The sequence below is a fragment of the Eublepharis macularius genome, chromosome 3, assembly GCF_028583425.1.
Source record: "Eublepharis macularius isolate TG4126 chromosome 3, MPM_Emac_v1.0, whole genome shotgun sequence".
NCBI lineage: Eukaryota > Metazoa > Chordata > Lepidosauria > Squamata > Eublepharidae > Eublepharis > Eublepharis macularius.
The window spans coordinates 142,437,338-142,454,191 of NC_072792.1; the positions used below are offsets into that span (position 1 = coordinate 142,437,338).

The 16,854-nt window shown below is 39.4% G+C and overlaps 2 protein-coding genes across 7 annotated transcripts in view; one reads left to right on the forward strand and one right to left on the reverse strand.

The window, feature by feature from the left end:
* CMSS1 (cms1 ribosomal small subunit homolog) overlaps positions 1 to 16,854 on the forward strand; it is a 270,320-nt gene that overhangs the window by 137,905 nt on the left and 115,561 nt on the right. The gene's annotated exons all lie outside the window — the stretch shown is intronic.
* FILIP1L (filamin A interacting protein 1 like) overlaps positions 1 to 16,854 on the reverse strand; it is a 239,951-nt gene that overhangs the window by 135,105 nt on the left and 87,992 nt on the right. For 2 of the 5 annotated variants that reach the window (XR_008596648.1, XM_054973295.1), the window contains exon 2: positions 10,559 to 10,595. The exons of 1 other annotated variant lie outside the window; for it this stretch is intronic. The gene's annotated coding sequence lies outside the window, so the exon portion shown is untranslated. Of the gene's footprint in view, positions 1 to 1,272; positions 1,351 to 10,558; positions 10,596 to 14,720; positions 14,748 to 16,854 lie in introns of those variants that run through there. 2 more of the 5 variants (XM_054973296.1, XM_054973298.1) reach the window with 2 other exon arrangements.

Below are 16,854 nucleotides of genomic sequence, written 5' to 3' on the forward strand. Positions count from 1 at the left end.
AGTCAGGACTTTTTTTCTGGGAAAAGAGGTGGTGGAACTCTCTATTATCACATATGTGTGCGCTCCCAGAAATGCGTGATGAAATAAATATTAGTAAGCTTGGGAAATTATACTATTATGAGAAAGGGGTTTTCCCCTTTCTGTATCCTCTACAAAAAGTGAAATCTTCCATTCCCATTCCCAAACATTTCATTTCTTTGAAATCATATTTTAAAATATGCAAGGAGGGGGCCTCTAAAAATCCAAAACCCATCACACAAATCCAAATTCTAACAGATTTCCTCTGCCAGCATAGAAAAAAAATTCCAAAATTCTTTCTCAAAATTCCACAGAGTCTGAAATTCCTAATCTAATGAATATTGAATTCTCAAAATTTCAGGAAGGGTTTTGCTTTACTGGAGCAATTCAAAATTAGATACTCAACTTTAGCTGCATTAGATTTATACTTAGTTTAAAATAGCTTTTTTGTTGCCTGACAACTCTACCTTACCAATGGCTAAGCTGTTGTGACATTGTGAAATGCTCATAAATATTCCAATATCCCAGACAAACAATATTCATAAAAACTTCCTTAACACCCATATGTCCACTGCAATTTGAGTGATGTCAATCTGCTGAGGGTGGGGAGAACCATTTGAATTACAGCTATTAAAACATAAGAACACCTATATGCTGATGAATATATTGATGAAAGCCTTCTGTGACTTGGACACAGCTATCCATTCCTAGCATAAAACTGGAAAAACATAACTGATATTTTAACTAATACAAATAACCATAGCTGATATATTTAACTAACACAGAACCACTCTGCATTCAAAAGCTGTGGGAGCCATAACAATGTCAACTTCAGTCAGCAAAAGAATGAAAGCAACACACTCACACACATACATATGCACAGCGCCACCCACCCCCATGAAAAGAAAGCAGAATGAACTCAAAGCAGCACACATACACACACAGCCCCACCCACCCCCAAATGAAAATAAAACAGAATGAACTCAAAGCAGCACACACATACATAGAAACCCCTGAATGAAATTAAAGCAGAATGAACTCAAAGCAGCTTAGCCTCCCCTGGAGAGCTGGCCCCAGCAGCTCTGTTTGCACTCTCTCCCTTTCCCACACACACTCACGAATGAAAAAAAGCAGAATGAACTCAAAGCAGTTTACCCTCTTCTGCAGAGCCCGAGCCAGGCCCCAGCTCTCTCTCTCTCTCTCTCACTCACAGAGGAATGAAAAAACAAGCAGAATTAACTTAAAGCAGCCTACCTTCCTCTGCAGGGCCTGAGCAGCGTCTGCTTGCACTCTCTCTCGCTCTCACTTACTCGAGAAAGCAGAATGAACTCAAAGCAGCTAAGCCTCCTCTGCAGAGCCTGCAGGGCCCAAGGATGAAAGAATCATGTGGGCAGATTCTAGAGCCACCGGAACGGTGTTCTGGAGCATTTCCCCTAAAAAAAAGCCCTGGTTCTATCTGTTAATTATATTGACTTGCACTGTGTAATTATATTAATTATGGTTGTTGGGGGTTTTCCGGGCTGTATAATTATAATTATATAATTAATTATATAATTAATTATAATTATATGGACTTGCACTATGTAATCCACCTCAGGTCTAATTGAGAAAGACAGACTATAAATAAAATAACTAATTTTCTGGATTTGCTGGTGCTATTGTCCTAATTCTTTTGCAAATGTTGGTGAATCATGAGATATTTTGCCACACTATTGAAATGTAGTCTGCTAATTTAAATTCATATGCTGTGAACCAACACTAAATAGTAAAGCACTGTTCTTGCTGAATTTAATCCTACCAAGTTGTAAATGTAGCTAAAACAACATGAAAAAAACTTTTATTCTTTGTTGGCCTAAGAAGAGAATCCGTGTGGCCACTCTAAAAGTTGCACAGATGTATTGCAGATTTAATTGGCTTTCACAGAGTCTCATTTGGAATTTGGCAAGTGTGTAATGTAGCTGGATTACCAGTTTTTAATTAAACTGTGATTCTGCTGGAACACCTCAAAAGACATAATATATTTGAATCCTCTTTGTTTCCAGCTTTTAATTATTGTAATGCAATGTTACCGTGCTAATTTTTGGATTTCTGATGCTTTATGTGAGAAGTTGCAGCTGCTGTAACTCATTATTTCCATTACAAATAATGATTCATATTTCCATATGTAAGCAGGAGATCTCATGGTGGGTATGAAATTAAGCGATGTCACTGCTGTGTAGAAGGAAATGCTTAAACTACATATGGATACAAGACATTACATTTAAGTACATATGTTTTCAATAGAATGTAGTGACTTAAAGTCCCCGGCCTCTTTCTAAAGTATTTTGTATGAATTTCATGTGATAAATGTTGTTGGACAGCAGTACTTAGGAATGGTGATTGTATTGCTTTCAGAGGTCAAGTTATCCATCAAGAAGGCCTTATTTCCAAGGACCCTAAAGAGCATGCCTCAGCCCAGAGTGAGTGATATACTCTGGATGACAAAGCATTTTTTTTGTCTCTACCAATTTTAGGCGCTGTCTAGCCTGCTAAACTGGGTGCTATTTTATATTCTATTACTGCAATCTAGGCCTTCCTGATAGAGAACTTATCCAATTTAGATGTCTTAAATGAAACTGAAATATTTAATACCTAAATGTTTAGGTTGGCTTGTAACATCAAAGCATTCATGAAAGGTAATAGTAAATTGTCTTGTCTGTTTGTGACAGAATGACTTTAACTATTCAAAATTAATAGTTGAATATGGGAGGTGGGGCAAAATGTATATTTTGGTTGGAGAGGCAAAATTAATTTAAAGTTTAAAATTTAAGTCTTTATATTAAACAAATGCTCTCTATATTGAAAAAACTATTCAGATACTTTAGATTCTTAAAAATAGTTTGGATTCGAGATAGTGTTTTTTGAGGGAATTTCTTCTCTTTGTTTATCGCAGTAAAGCAATATTGGAGGCCTAATGAGTAAGGGGGGAAATGTCTAATATTTCACAACTCTGTGAAATGGTTATCTGAAGAGAAAGGCTAGCCATTGGCTACTAAACTGAATAAATATTTGAAGAACTTGGGTTTTCCACACCAAAGCCAATTTTCTGGCCGTTTATGTGTCTCATTTTACTATCGCTTGTAAAAACCTGCCACCTTTAAGATGGGGTGACCAGATTTTAACCCTTACATGTATATTTTTTAGTAAGTACTGAGGGTGTCAGTTAATGTGAGTAGCTTACATTCCACACCGAGGATACAGCCTCTTGTTGAAGTGGGAGGCAAGGCAGCCATACTCATTCCTCCCACAGCCTTGTTCTCTACCAGTGACGGATAATGTTGAGCCTTGCATACAGAAGGTGCCATGTTAATTTCCAAGCCTCCAGTGGAAGCACTTTAGGTAGCAAGATTAGGAAAGATCTATGCTGGAGACCTTGGAGAACAATTGCTAGTCTGAGTAGACAACCAGTGGCTTAACTATAAGACACTAAGTTGTAAATCATTTTCATACGTTCATCCCTTCCCTCTTCCATCACTGCTATGGCAAGCAGGACTTCAGTTGTATATTTCTGCTGGTGATGGATTATGGATGAAATGGACAGGATAAACCAGTTACGTTTTCTTTGCAGAAGAATTAAAATGTGTTGTGAGGTAGTCACATTAATACAGCTGCTATATCCTACTCTCTTTCACTGGTTCTTGCATCCACTCTCTAGGGTAAAACTAGACCCCTTCTTCCTATAGTAGGTAGAAGGGCAGGAAAAGAGAATATACTAGTGGAGGAGCAGAACAAAAGCCCAAGTACTGCCTTGGAGATTTTAAAGGCATAGGTACTATCTCCAGGTTAAATAGTAGCAGTCCTAATTAAGGGGTTTGTGTGACATTTGTTACTCTGATCTGCTCATGTCAACACATTTCTCCACTGGAAGAGCCTCTTTCATAGGAGGCATTGGGGGAAGGCTCTAGCCCTTTTCGCAGGTTATAATGAATGCAATCTGTTTACAGTGTATACCTGGTTTTTCTTTATATGCACATTTAAGGTTTTCATGTTACCTTCTGTGCAGGTGCAGCTGAATGTGTTATTTAAACCCCATATTTATCCAAGTACTAGCCTCCAGTTTCATTTGTAAAGTGAACACTTCTTGGCTCTTCCTTACAAACAGACGTGCACATGTACATGCAGGATGCACATGTGTTCACTATAACACGTGAACAGGAGTACTGCTGCCCAGTGCTGATATCATGTGCGCAGTTCCCAATTATCAGGCAATTTTAAATTCTGAAAACCTTTTTAAAAATTTCTAGTATGTCTGTGTAGGGTATATTTATATTAGAAAGAACTACTGTGGTCTGATAGCCATTAAAAATCTGTTGATGGTTTTATGTCATTGGCATTGTCAAGCAAGATATATGCTGAACATCATATTTATCCAAAGGGCGATGTGGGAACTACTTTCCAGCTCCTTATCTTTCAACACCACCTGCACACAATAGCTGATTTCTGAAACCTGCCAGTGAACAGAGATTAAACTGATGCACAAAATCTACTTGATTTGACAAGGTAGAAAGGGCTTAACGAAAGTAAATTCCTGTTGGCTGAAATAATCAGCTTCTGTAGTTTAAAACTAGGTGGGACTTGATTCCAGATGTCATAAATCTGCATGCATTTAACATGTTAGCTGACTTTATGAAACTGGAACAAAGCTGTTCTGAATTTTAGGCTATTATAGCATCAATCTTCTTCAAAATAAAGACCTGAATAGAAACTTAAAGGTAAATAGTAAATGTATCATTTATATTATTAATCTGGTATTTATTGAGGTCTCTTCTTCCATTGTTTTTTTTAATGATCATTCATTTTTAAAATTAATTTGTGAAACTTGGTCCATCTTTAAAGCAGTTATACAATAAGAATAGGGGTGTGCAATTCGGGTTTCCAATTTGGGATAAATACCCAAATCAAACCCGATTTGTAAAGATTTGGGATTTCCAAATTTGGCCCAGCATGCTGGCCCCAATTCGGAAATTCCGAATCAAAGCTTACCAAAGTGATTCGGGTGGCTTCGGGGCTTTCAAACTGCAACTGGCTCCAGCTGACCTGCAGAGGATCCCTGCAGGCCAGCTAGAGTTTAAAGGGCCCTTGCCTGCCTTCAGCCAGCCCGCAGAGGAGAGAGCTCTCCTTGTGGGTCAGCTGGCATTTAAAGTACAGCGAATCAGTGCTATTTTCATGCAGAGAGCTAGTGTGGTGCAGTGGTTGGAGTATCAGACTTGGATCTGGTAGAACTAGGTTTGCATTCCTACTCTGCCACAGAAGCTTGCCTGGGGACCTTGGGCCAGTCACACACTTTCAGCCTCATTTAACTCTCAGGGCTGCTGTGACGATAAAATGGAGGAAAGGAGAACAATGTAAGATGCTTTGGGTCCCTATTGGGAAGAAAAATGGAGAGGGGGGAGATGAAGTAAATAAATAAAATGTTCAAGTGAAGTGATTTCAAAATGTTAAAACTTTCATTTATTGGGGCTAGTGACAGCTGCAGATATCACACAGGCAGCTATGCTCTAACTGGGTCCCCTCTGGGGTGGGAGAAAGAATATTTAGAAGGGTTTAAAAATAAATACAGCTCTCCCTCCTGCAAAACAAAAACATTTGGGATCATGTCATATATTTTAAAATGTTAAATATAAAACCTATCATTTAAACAGCAATATAATTTTTCAAGTGTCTACAAAAGAACAATGCTGTGAGACTTGGTGCCAGTGCAAGCTTAGGAAACTATGGCCATGCCGGTAGGCAGAAAAGGAAAAACAGGTGCAAGGTGCAAGAACTTTTTGAGGTTATTGTGATCCCTACGTGTTTTGTTTTGAGGCTTCGTTGGGCTCAAGGTGATACTTGAAACGCTGTATAGAAGATCCCTTGATGCATAGGGATCACAATAACCTCAATAAATTATTGCACATTGCACCTGTTCTCCCCCCCCCCCATTTCGACCAGTGCAAGCTAATTAGGTAAATTTGGAAGTGTATTAGGAATGATATTTGACATAGGTAACAGGTAAACAAATCAGAAAACAGGCAATGGATTCAATGGCCATTTTCACACGTCTTTAACATCATGCAAAACTCACGGAACATAACGTGATTTCTGACATCACCCCATCATGATTCCGCCTTCATGGCGCGATGACCTCACAAATTGTGACATGAAGACACCCTTGTTCCATGAGTTTTGCATTATGTTAAAGATGTGAGAAAACAGCCAATAACACTGAGAAGACCAGGTATCTGTACACACTGAGCCGATACTGAGAAGAGTAGGTATTAATGCCTACAGAAAAAGTGGGGAAGGAGGCAGCCCCGGTGTGTATAGGGGGGAAGTAGGACTTACAGTAGTTAGTTTGTGTGTGTGTGGATGCACAGCATATACTGCTATTATACTATTAAAAGCTAAGCAGGTCTCAGTGTTAGACTGTTTAGGAGCAATAAGGGCAATCAGTCAGTATTATTTGTGACCATGTTTCCATTAAAGATACATATTACTAGGGGTGTGCATGAACGGGAAGATTTGGTTTTCCCACTTCAAAAAAAGAATTGGAAATGAGGTTTGGAAACTGCTTATTGGCATGCTTCGGTATGCTCTGTAAAGATTCGGAGCACACCGAAACTTTCTGCCCTACCACTTATTTCACCCGATGGGAGGGGAGGAGGGGGTTCCCTCCTCCTCCTCCTATCAGGTGAAATAAGCGGAAGCAGGACTTTCCCCGCTTCAGCTGGCAAGCGGGGGAGGGGGAGGATTACCCTACTGGCCAGCTGTAGTTTAAAGGGCCCTTTCCCTGTTGTGCAGGGAAGCCCAGAAAGGGCCCTTTCCTGGCCACTTAAGCGGCCGGGAAAGGGCCCTTTAAATGCCAGCTGGCCTGCTGGGAGTTCCCCTTTCCCCGCTGGCCAGCTGAAGACAGGAAAGGGCCCTTTCCCTGCCACTTGCACAGCAGGGAAAGGGCCCTTTTAAATGCCAGCTGGCCTGCGAAGAAAGCAGGATCTAATCACTTTCTAAGTTTAGGGTTGTCTTATCTTTTCTTTGATGCAAGCTACTTCTGAGTATTGAAAAATATCCTGAGTGATTTCCCCATGGACTAGGAAGAGCACCAAAAATGAAGCTGTCAGCCCAGATAAAAGTCCTATAGAACAAAAAGCTTTTTTAAAAAGCCTAGAGCAGATCATTTTATAATCTCTTCCTGCATCTTCTAGGAGACACGTGAGCTACTCTGCTGCAGCCAATAAGGTACGGGTAGCTCACCAGTGTTTTGTTGGAGACCCCTGGTTTATAGTGGTTGTGCCTTTTTTTACATAGAGAGTGTGGTGAAGTCAGTGAAAATAGATGGTAATTGGAAACTAAGATAGCAGAGCACATAACTAAAAGTAGGTGCTTGACCACTATAGTTTAACATCACTGGGAAACATGTTTTTAAACCTTAACCACATATGTTTGAAAATATTAATGATATTAGAGGTATAGATGTCTAGATTAAAACATACCTAGAAAAATGTACAGATTAATGACACAAAGACCTTTGTTGTAATAGTCTTTGCAGGAATGCTTGCCAGCATGCGGTTTATATGGTGTAAAGCAAAGTACAACAAAAAAAAGTTAGTCTAAAGTTAAGTTGTTTGTGGGACCTTACACAAAATCACGCAAACTATACTTCACCTTTTAAACATCCATATATAATGCTGAAACTTTAAGTGAAGTACGAATCACTAATACATGCTTTTAAGACAAAATTGAAAAAATCAGAATCTTACTTCTTTAACAACAACAACAATAATATTCAGGAATGACCATCTATACAAAATATCTTCTTTGCATTCCTCTTGGATGTTACTTGTCAAAGAAAGAGTTAATGGTGTTTAACAGCTGGTGTAAACTATATAAGCCTGGATGACCTCATTTATGTCATATAATCCTAATACTATCCAAAATAGGTTACAAAAAAAGGAACTGGCTTGTATATGTTGCATGCAAAGACATAAGAAATATGCCTTCCCAAAGGACCACTTATTTCAATATTGAAGCTAATTGAACTTCAATTACAATTAAATTGCCACAAAAATGTATTTACAACAGCACCATCTCTGCCCAAAAGACTGTTCTTAATCATTTTAGTATACAAATGGCAAACACTGTCATTCTGATATATGCTGTATACTAAAATATCTACCATTCACATATAATTTAATTAGATTGCTGTCTCCAACAAAATTAGTTTCTACACTGGTTTAAGAGCATGAAATTTGTTTATGTGACAGCCTTTTTCTGTTATTTAGGAACAGTTAAATTTGTGAAAGAGTGGTATGTGATTAATTGTTCCTTTCCTGAGCCCGCTTGCGGAGAGGGCGGGATATAAATGTTGTTGTTGTTGTTGTTGTTGTTGTTGTTGTTGTTGTTGTTGTTGTTCCTTTCCTTTTTTTTTAGTTGACCATTTTTCCTTATGCTGGGAATGTTCCTTATATGGGAATGTTCTAATTTGTTAAAACACATGTAAATGGATACTCGCTAGTTTTTAATATGATACTAAGTTGAGAGATAACAATTAGGATTGGTGCAATCATGTAATGCTTTTTTTAACTTTCCAAAATGATGAGTTCTGTACATTGAAGAAAATACAGTACTAGATTTGCCAATTGAGATATAAAGGATTGTTCCAAAATAGTCCCATAAAACATGATGGATGTCACTATATCTTCAAAAATTTGTGAAACATTTTAGATTTTACTTTCTTCAAACAACAATAGATTCATTTTTCCTGATTTCTTAATCAGCAACTGGTTACTTTAGCAGAAGTGTTGAGTAGGGATATAAAAATCTATTTAATAAAGCATCCATTTAAACTATCAAAAAAGTTGTCGTTGATCTAGACCACAGAGTTACATCACCTACATTCTTACATAGTTTGCTATTTATTTTTCATTAATAAAAAATAATATATTAACATGCTTAGTTGCAAAATGCATGTTCCACAGGCATAGACAATTCTAGAATCCACAGATAATCCTTTGCCACATTTTCCAACCTTGGAAAAAGTTTAAACATTTACAGCACTATATAAACTGTAAATAAATCCTTACAGTTTAAGGTAGGGGTGTGGACAAAAAAAATGAATAAATTTGGTTGATCTGGATCCAGATTTCAGGGATACCAAAAAAAAAATCTGGTATCCCTGAAATCTAGGTAAGATTCTCTTATCTGGTTCAACAAGATTAGAGAATCCTGGATTTATTTGGCCATTATTCCCTATGGAGAAAACTATCTGGGGGGGCTGGGGAGCATTTTTTAAGCAAACACCATCAAATTTGCAGGGAACTTACTCTTGACTGTCAACTAAAGACCCCCCCCCCAAGTTTCAGGAAGGTTGGGCCTTGGGGTTCTATTCTCTGGGCCCTTGAACTAGGTGCCCCCAGCCATTCTCCATGGTTTCCTATGGTGAGAAAATTTCCAAGCTGGCTCTCAGGCAAAAAATCATAGGGGCAAGGTTGCCACTGGCCAAAGGCACACTCCTAAATGGAAGCTCAACCTATAGAAAACCCAACAAAGCCAAACTGAAATCCCACCCCAAACCAAAATGCTCCCTGAACAAGATTCCCCCAACCACTCCATATTGTTTTCTATAGCGAGAAAAAATGCTAACAAGAAGGGAGTTCTGTCTCTGCTTCAGAGAGCAGGAGGAAAGGCAGAAACTTTCTCGACCCATGTCCAGATGAATGCTTGGCATCAGTGGTATTGTTCTGGACAATTATTTTTGATGCTTGAAGAAATGTTTAGTTGCGTTTTGCAGTCCCCACGTTTTTTTTAACTCTCTGGTAGTCCAGTACCAGATTACCAGGGTTATTTTTGGATGACCCCTTGAAATAGTATGGTGTATTGCAGTGTATTCATGTATTACGTATCAGTGGGAAATAATCTCTGTTGCCATTCTGTGGATGAAAAACATTTTAATTGTCTGAAAGTTCACACTTGGTGCATAGCAGAGACATCTTTGGGCAGGTAGGAGTGGATAATATTAAAAAGGATCATTTGAAAACATTTAATATTTTGAGATTGCTTTGAAGTATTCTGGTTGCACAGAAATCTGGTTTAGAGTGACTTCCAGAAAGTATTACATTCTGGAGATTTGCAATCCAATATTCTCCACACACTGTGTAGAGATAAAGGTTTATAGGAACGTAAAGAAATTGTCCAGCATCATGAGCAGGTGCACAATAATCTAAACTGGGTGGATATGGTTTTAAGGTTGATTTATTGGCAGTATGTATTCTTTTGTGAAGCATCACCCACAATCCTTTCTGCACGTATAAACCCATTACTGCAAATCCAGCCATTTCAATCAGCTGCAGCTGTTACTGGTAAAGTATTATCACACAGTACATTGATTGAAGTTTCTTTATGAAATTGTATTCTTGTATTACACACATGAAGACAATTTTTGCTCTCAAGATATTTTTAGGTGAAGAATGTTAATGTTATCCTTCTCCAGTACAGTAAATAAAAGCTATTTCATCCTATTGCATACCTTAGAAGTGAAAATAATCCTCTCTTGGGCTATGAACCTGCAATTGAAAATAGAGTTTTGTGAAGCAATATTGTAATAAGCATGTCTTGGAAACACGTAAGAAGCGCCTTTTGAAAACACCTGAAACACAAGTCAAAGCTAACATAATAAAGTAATTGTCATAGCCCAGTCTGAGAGTGAGGTCTCCTCTGGAGGAGAGGAGCCTCGTGTAGCCAGCCAGGACTCTTCAGGAGAAGAAGAGTTCTGTGTAGCCAGCCCTAGCCCTGACTCAGCAGAAGCCAGCAATCATGAGCAGCAGCTGCTGGCTGATCAAGGCTCACAGCTAGCAGCTGAGACACCAGCACCCTCTAGCCCCAATGCCACAGGGGAAGCTCAGCCAGGAACTTCCACAGGGGAGGCTCAGTCAGGGACTGCCAGCACCACAGGGGAAGCCCAGCCAGGGGCTTCCACCCCCCCAGGCTCACCCACACCTAGAGAGCGCCGCAGGCAGCGCCAGAGACTGGAACTGCAGGAGAGACGGCGCAGTGCTCGTCTCCTGAGCCAATGCCAGCTGCTGGAGAGTGATGATGAGTAGCATCAGGATGGAGCCCCAGCAGCTGGCTGAAAATCACGCCTGGCTATAAAAGCCAGTCAGGAGCAACTGCCAGGCGTGGAAGCAACATGTCAACTACTTGCAACCACTCCCTGGTACCTTGTGTCTTGCTCTTGCCTGCACCTTGACTTGATACTCTCGTGCTCTGACTACGGACTGGACCTGGCTTGTGACTTTTGAACACTCCTTGGCTTCGTGCTAGTACCTGGACTCCCAGCTTGGGCGGGCCCAGCCCATGACAGTAATCCTCACAGCAGCTTGGATTCTATACCTTTGTTCCTCATGCACTTTTCTTTGGCCACAGTGCAGGCTATCCTTCTCTGCAGAACATGTTTCCTCTGGCATGAGGTACTTCCACAACATGAATGTCTTTCAGGGAGACAAAGAGTACATAATGTCATGGATATAGCTAGAAATATAGGAGAACTGTTGCTGAATTTCACCAAGAAGATCATGGAAGATGTCTTTGCGCACAGAAACTGGGCTAGCCTGGCCTCTCAGCTAGACATGCCAAGAAGGGAGTCTGGAGGCCTAGAATAGAACAGCCTTAGAGAGGGGCATGAAACAGAGGAGTAATGCAATTGTATGGCCTTGTGTCTATTAGAAGAGCTGTCTAACCCATACCAATAGATCCTCTGTGTTGAGGCCCAAGTGCAGAGAGCATCTGAGAAGGACAGGAGAGTCCAACTTCATAGAAGCTGAAGATAGCATTCAAGGATGGGAGTATTAGTTGAGGGTCAAAATATATTTATATGTATAATAAACTTCTAATCACTAATTTTACATAGACTTAATGAACTAACAATTTTATATACTTTAAGAAGACATTTCAGATATAGGTAGCCTTGTCTGGTATTTAAGATAATTAGTTAGCCAAAAATGTGAGCCCTTCTGAAGAGGGATAGTGAGTTATTGTTAGGAGATGGTTCTGAATATGAGAAGCTGAATTGATTGGAAGCTTCTTGGAAGGGGCTACTTGCCCGTGACCTTCTTATCTTTGGGTAAGATACTTTTTTGGGCTCATGTAATTGCTCTCCTCCAATGATCTATGTAGTTATAATGGATGGTATGTGTGTATTTCTGTTGACTGAAGTAATATTAAGAATGATGAATATTCATTTTTTAACAACAGCTTAATTTGGAAGCAGAGAGTCTATCATTGTAGTTACTTGTTGTATACAATACCCACCCAGTAACAAACCTAAAACATTATTTGGGGTGTGTCTCTTGCCTGGAGTTAGATGATGTGATATAGGAAAGCTAACTAAATGCTTAGGGCATCTTAAGTGCCTTCTGCATCTGAATCAGGCCTGGCCTGGGTCATCCAGAAAAATAACATAAGAGAAACTTACTCCATGATGGACAGAGGGGATCCACCTGCACAGTGGACAAAGAGAAATACACATGGCATGAAGGTATAGGCCATCATTTTGTTGAATCACTCTGCTGCTCATAATTCCAGTCTAGTTTCTGAAGATGGCATGGTTGCTGCTCAGAATTCAGTTAAGTGCAGTAGGGCTTTCTTAGCAATTAATACCTGCTTGTAAATCATTGAGGCTATTCAGTAGCCAAGTTTGGTTTATACTGTTGCTGCGCCTAAGCATATATACATGGCTAAAGGTACTCAAGTGTTCCAAAACAAAAATCATAAAAGATGGAGGGAGGGCTGACACTGTTAAGTTATAGAAGTTGTTTAGGATTGTGACTGTAATTTGGCAGGTGTTGCATTATGTCACATGAATTACCCAGATTCAGAGAGAATTTTTTTTAAAAAAACTCTAACTTATATGCAGAACAGGAAAGCTGCATTTTCTTCTGTGCCAGAATTAACTTTTCTTAACTTCCAGGGAGTCACTAATTTATTTAATACACATGGAGAACTTTTTGAAGCTAAACAACATTCTGCATTTTACCCTTTCCATCTGGAAGCTAGTACCCAGAGTGAAAAACCGCATCATATATTTTTAGGATTAAACCATCTATTACTGATAGATAATGACAGAGCAGAGGGAGAAGGCACCAGTTAGTCTGCATTAGCTCATGTATTCTGGATAACTCTTTAGTGAACTCGTAGGAGGATTTTTCTGTTTTGTTTTATAAAAAGCCGAAATTCTGTTTTGACAACTTATTGCATTTTTGATGTGACAAATTGTCTCTTCTTAAGTCATAGATGGGTCATTGTACTGACTGCTGATATCCTCTTCCTCATTGTTTCTTGTGGCTGACTGTTGCATAGCTGTGTTATTTTGCCTTCTTGATTTGCCACCTAAAATATAATTCCGCCTAATAAAGGCAACAAAAAGAACGTTGAGGTGCAGACATCAACAGATGCTTGCCAGATGGCAATTGTCTGCTCCATTCAGCTATAAAAATGTGGCATGCTTATTAGTTTCAGTTTTATAATTTTTAACAGAACCTTTTATCTGTGCTTGTTTGTGGCATTTCACTTGAATTTGGGAATACAAAACTCTGGGATTATGCAGGAAACCATTGTTAACCCCATTTAATTGATGTGTCCGTATGAAGTATTTACAGGGATTATTTTTGCATGGCTCACAGCTGATACTTTATTTGTTTATGTTATTTATAGTCCGCCTTTCTCATGAGACTCAAGGCTGATTACATGGTGTCAGTCAATATGATCAATGACTGAGAAATTCAATAAACAGTGGATTGCAGCAATTTAAGAATAAGCAGAAATCCAACACAGAAATCCGAAACATTGCTGGAACAAAGCAAAGCTTTTGAGCTTCTTTTTATATTCATAACAACCCTAAATGGTAAGCTAGTTTCCAAGACAGTGATTTGTCAAAGGGTACCAAGTAACTGAGCAAGGATCTGAACTCAAGTCTTCCCACTCAGTGCTCTTTGTATTGTGCTGTGCCACCTCTTGAGAAACATTTATCCTGCTCTCTCACCATCTCCTGCCAAGATTTGTTCCGTCTGTGGCTCACTCATTCTCAAACCACATGGCCAATCAGTATGAAACTTGTCAGTGGTCAGTATTGGTAAGGAAAAAAAAGTTTGTGAAAGATTTGAGACCTTTATTTTAGCCTGAAAATTAATAGGAAAATGTAATCACTTCAAAATGTGAAAATCAGTTACGGACCAGTTACAGACCAAGTGTAGAATTTTTTAAATTTGCAAAGAAAGGAAAGAAACGTCCTGTTAATTATGATGACAGTTCCAGAGGGATAGCCATATTAATCTGTTGCAGCAAAAATAACCAGGAATCAGGCTTTCATAGATTATAGTACACTTCTTCAGACTGTGCTGGAATAAAATGTTGTTAATCTTTAATGTGCCACAAGACTTCTATTTATTTTTGCATGCTGATCATGATTTGAAAGAAAGCAGCAAGTGGCTGCTCCCCCCACCCCATGGCATGCAATATGCTGAGTTAAAGTAATACATTGATAGAACATGACATGACCTGTTATAAAAGCTGTGGTAATTCCATTATCCAGCACTAACAATTCCCAAAAATCTCTTGATACAGAGGGACATGAAAAATGCATACAATACTAATCAATTGTACAACACTGTATATGAGTTGAGAACAATTCTTACCAATGCCTGAATTTGCTTAATGGCAGGTGTGGTTCTAGGAAATAAAAGATATTCCTCTTGATGCATTCAGTTGCTGAAGAGTCAAAATACCTCCTTCCAATAGATTCCATTAGGTCCTATTAAGTCCTAATCAATCCGATAAAAGAGTTCCAGATTTTCACAATAACTAAATACACTTTCTGAAGAGAATCTTTCTACATTTACCATGAGCAGCTGCAGCAAGTGGTTATATCTTGGACTGATTATTGCAATATGTGCTACATGGGGCTGTCTTCAAAAAACCTTTCAGAAACCTCAGGAGCGCAAAATGCTGCAGCCATATCTGGTGCTGGCACATATCATGGCAGTCCTTTAAAAAACTTCACTACTGCCTGTTTGGTTTTCAGGCTCAGTTCACATTGCTGAGAAGTACTTTTTAAGTCCTAAATGGTCTGTGCTCAGTTACCCAAAGGATTGCCTTCTTCTATATCAGGGTGGCCAAACTTGCTTAATGTAAGAGCCACATAGGATAAATGTCAGATGTTTGAGAGCCGCAAGACACGATGCATTGAATTGACTTCAGATTTGGGGCAGTGTCCTGAAAGTAACATCACAAGAAGGGGAGAGGTTTTGCTGCAGTATGCTGGAAATGATATCATCGGAAGGGGTGGAGCTTGGGAAAAGCCATCACCTGACCTTTGACTTGGAAATGACAACACAAAAGTGATGTCACATCCTTGCTAGGCTTCACTCCCAAAAGTCCCGAGGCATTTTCTGAGTCAGATCTAGCAACCTCAACATTTTTATTGAAAATATGAAAGACATGGAAAGAAAGAAGGAAAGAGAGGGAGGGAAAGACATGGAAAGAAAGAAGGAAAGGGAGGGAAATAAACTAAACTAAAATAAAATGTATGGCCACGGCGATGCTCGGAGACCTCCAGGAGCTACACTATATGTCTAGAAGAGCCACATGTGGCTCCCGAGCTGCAGTTTGGCCACCCCTGTTCTATATGTTCCTGTCCCCCGATTAAGATCTGCCTGACAGACTCTTCTCCACGTACTCCATCTGGTGGCCACAAGGGAAAGATGAGTTTCTCCATGGTGGCATCCTACATATAGAGCTCTTTTTGCAGTAGCAGTTCACCTGGGGGTCTAGCCTTGCCAGCTTTAGGTGCCAAGCTTAAATGTTCTTTTTCACCAATGTGAGGGGCTTTTTAAGTGGAATGTTTCATCTTGGTTTTACATCTATATCTTTTAGTCTTTTTATTGTATTTTCACTCAAATTTGATCATGAGACACATTCCTGGAATGACTGAGGATGCAGATATAATTTTTGCAAAATAAATAAATCTATCTATTACATATTTGTCTTGTCCTTCCTCCAAGAAGCTAAGGGCAGTGTACGTGGCTCTCCCTTTCCCATTTTACCCTTGCAATAATCCTTTGAAGTAGCTTTGGCTGAAAGAAAGTGATTAGTCCATGGTCACCAAGAAATTGTCATGCTGCCATGTGGATTTGAACTCAGATCTTCTCAACCCTAGTCTGATTCACAAACCACATCTGCTTATATTTTTGTCTGTAGTCCTCCTTTCTACACCAGGATCTCAGATCATCTACACCAAGATCCCATATACCCAACTGTCCTGATATTCCATCAGTCAGTGTGCTATTTGATTCAGAATACCTACCCAGTGCTGACATCACTAGATTTGTTAAGTAAATTTGTACCAGATTCATTAAGTATGTTTGCACCAGAGCTCTTCAGTTGTGTTATTGCCATAGAACCGGTTCTCGTTCTTTGCTCCTGTGCTGGTCTATAGCTTAAAATATGCAACTGTCTCAGTGAGGGACAAGTGCATCTCTTCAAATGGCAGGCTGAGTTGACCATTTGCACAGTGTAGTCACTTGTCCACATGTGAAAACACAGTTGGGTTAACGTCTGTCAGTGCCAGAGTACCTTGTACTGCTTTTTCCATGGAGCTTCCCAGGAATTCACAACAGCACTGAAAGTTTGTAAAAAATTCAGATACTGCTTCAGAACTTTCCAGTTAGTTAGGACGATCTCCATGATAAGGCTATACTAGAAGCCTCTGGATGTGAAGAGCTGTCATAACAACAGCTTCTCAAAAAGATACAATACCACATACACTGGCTG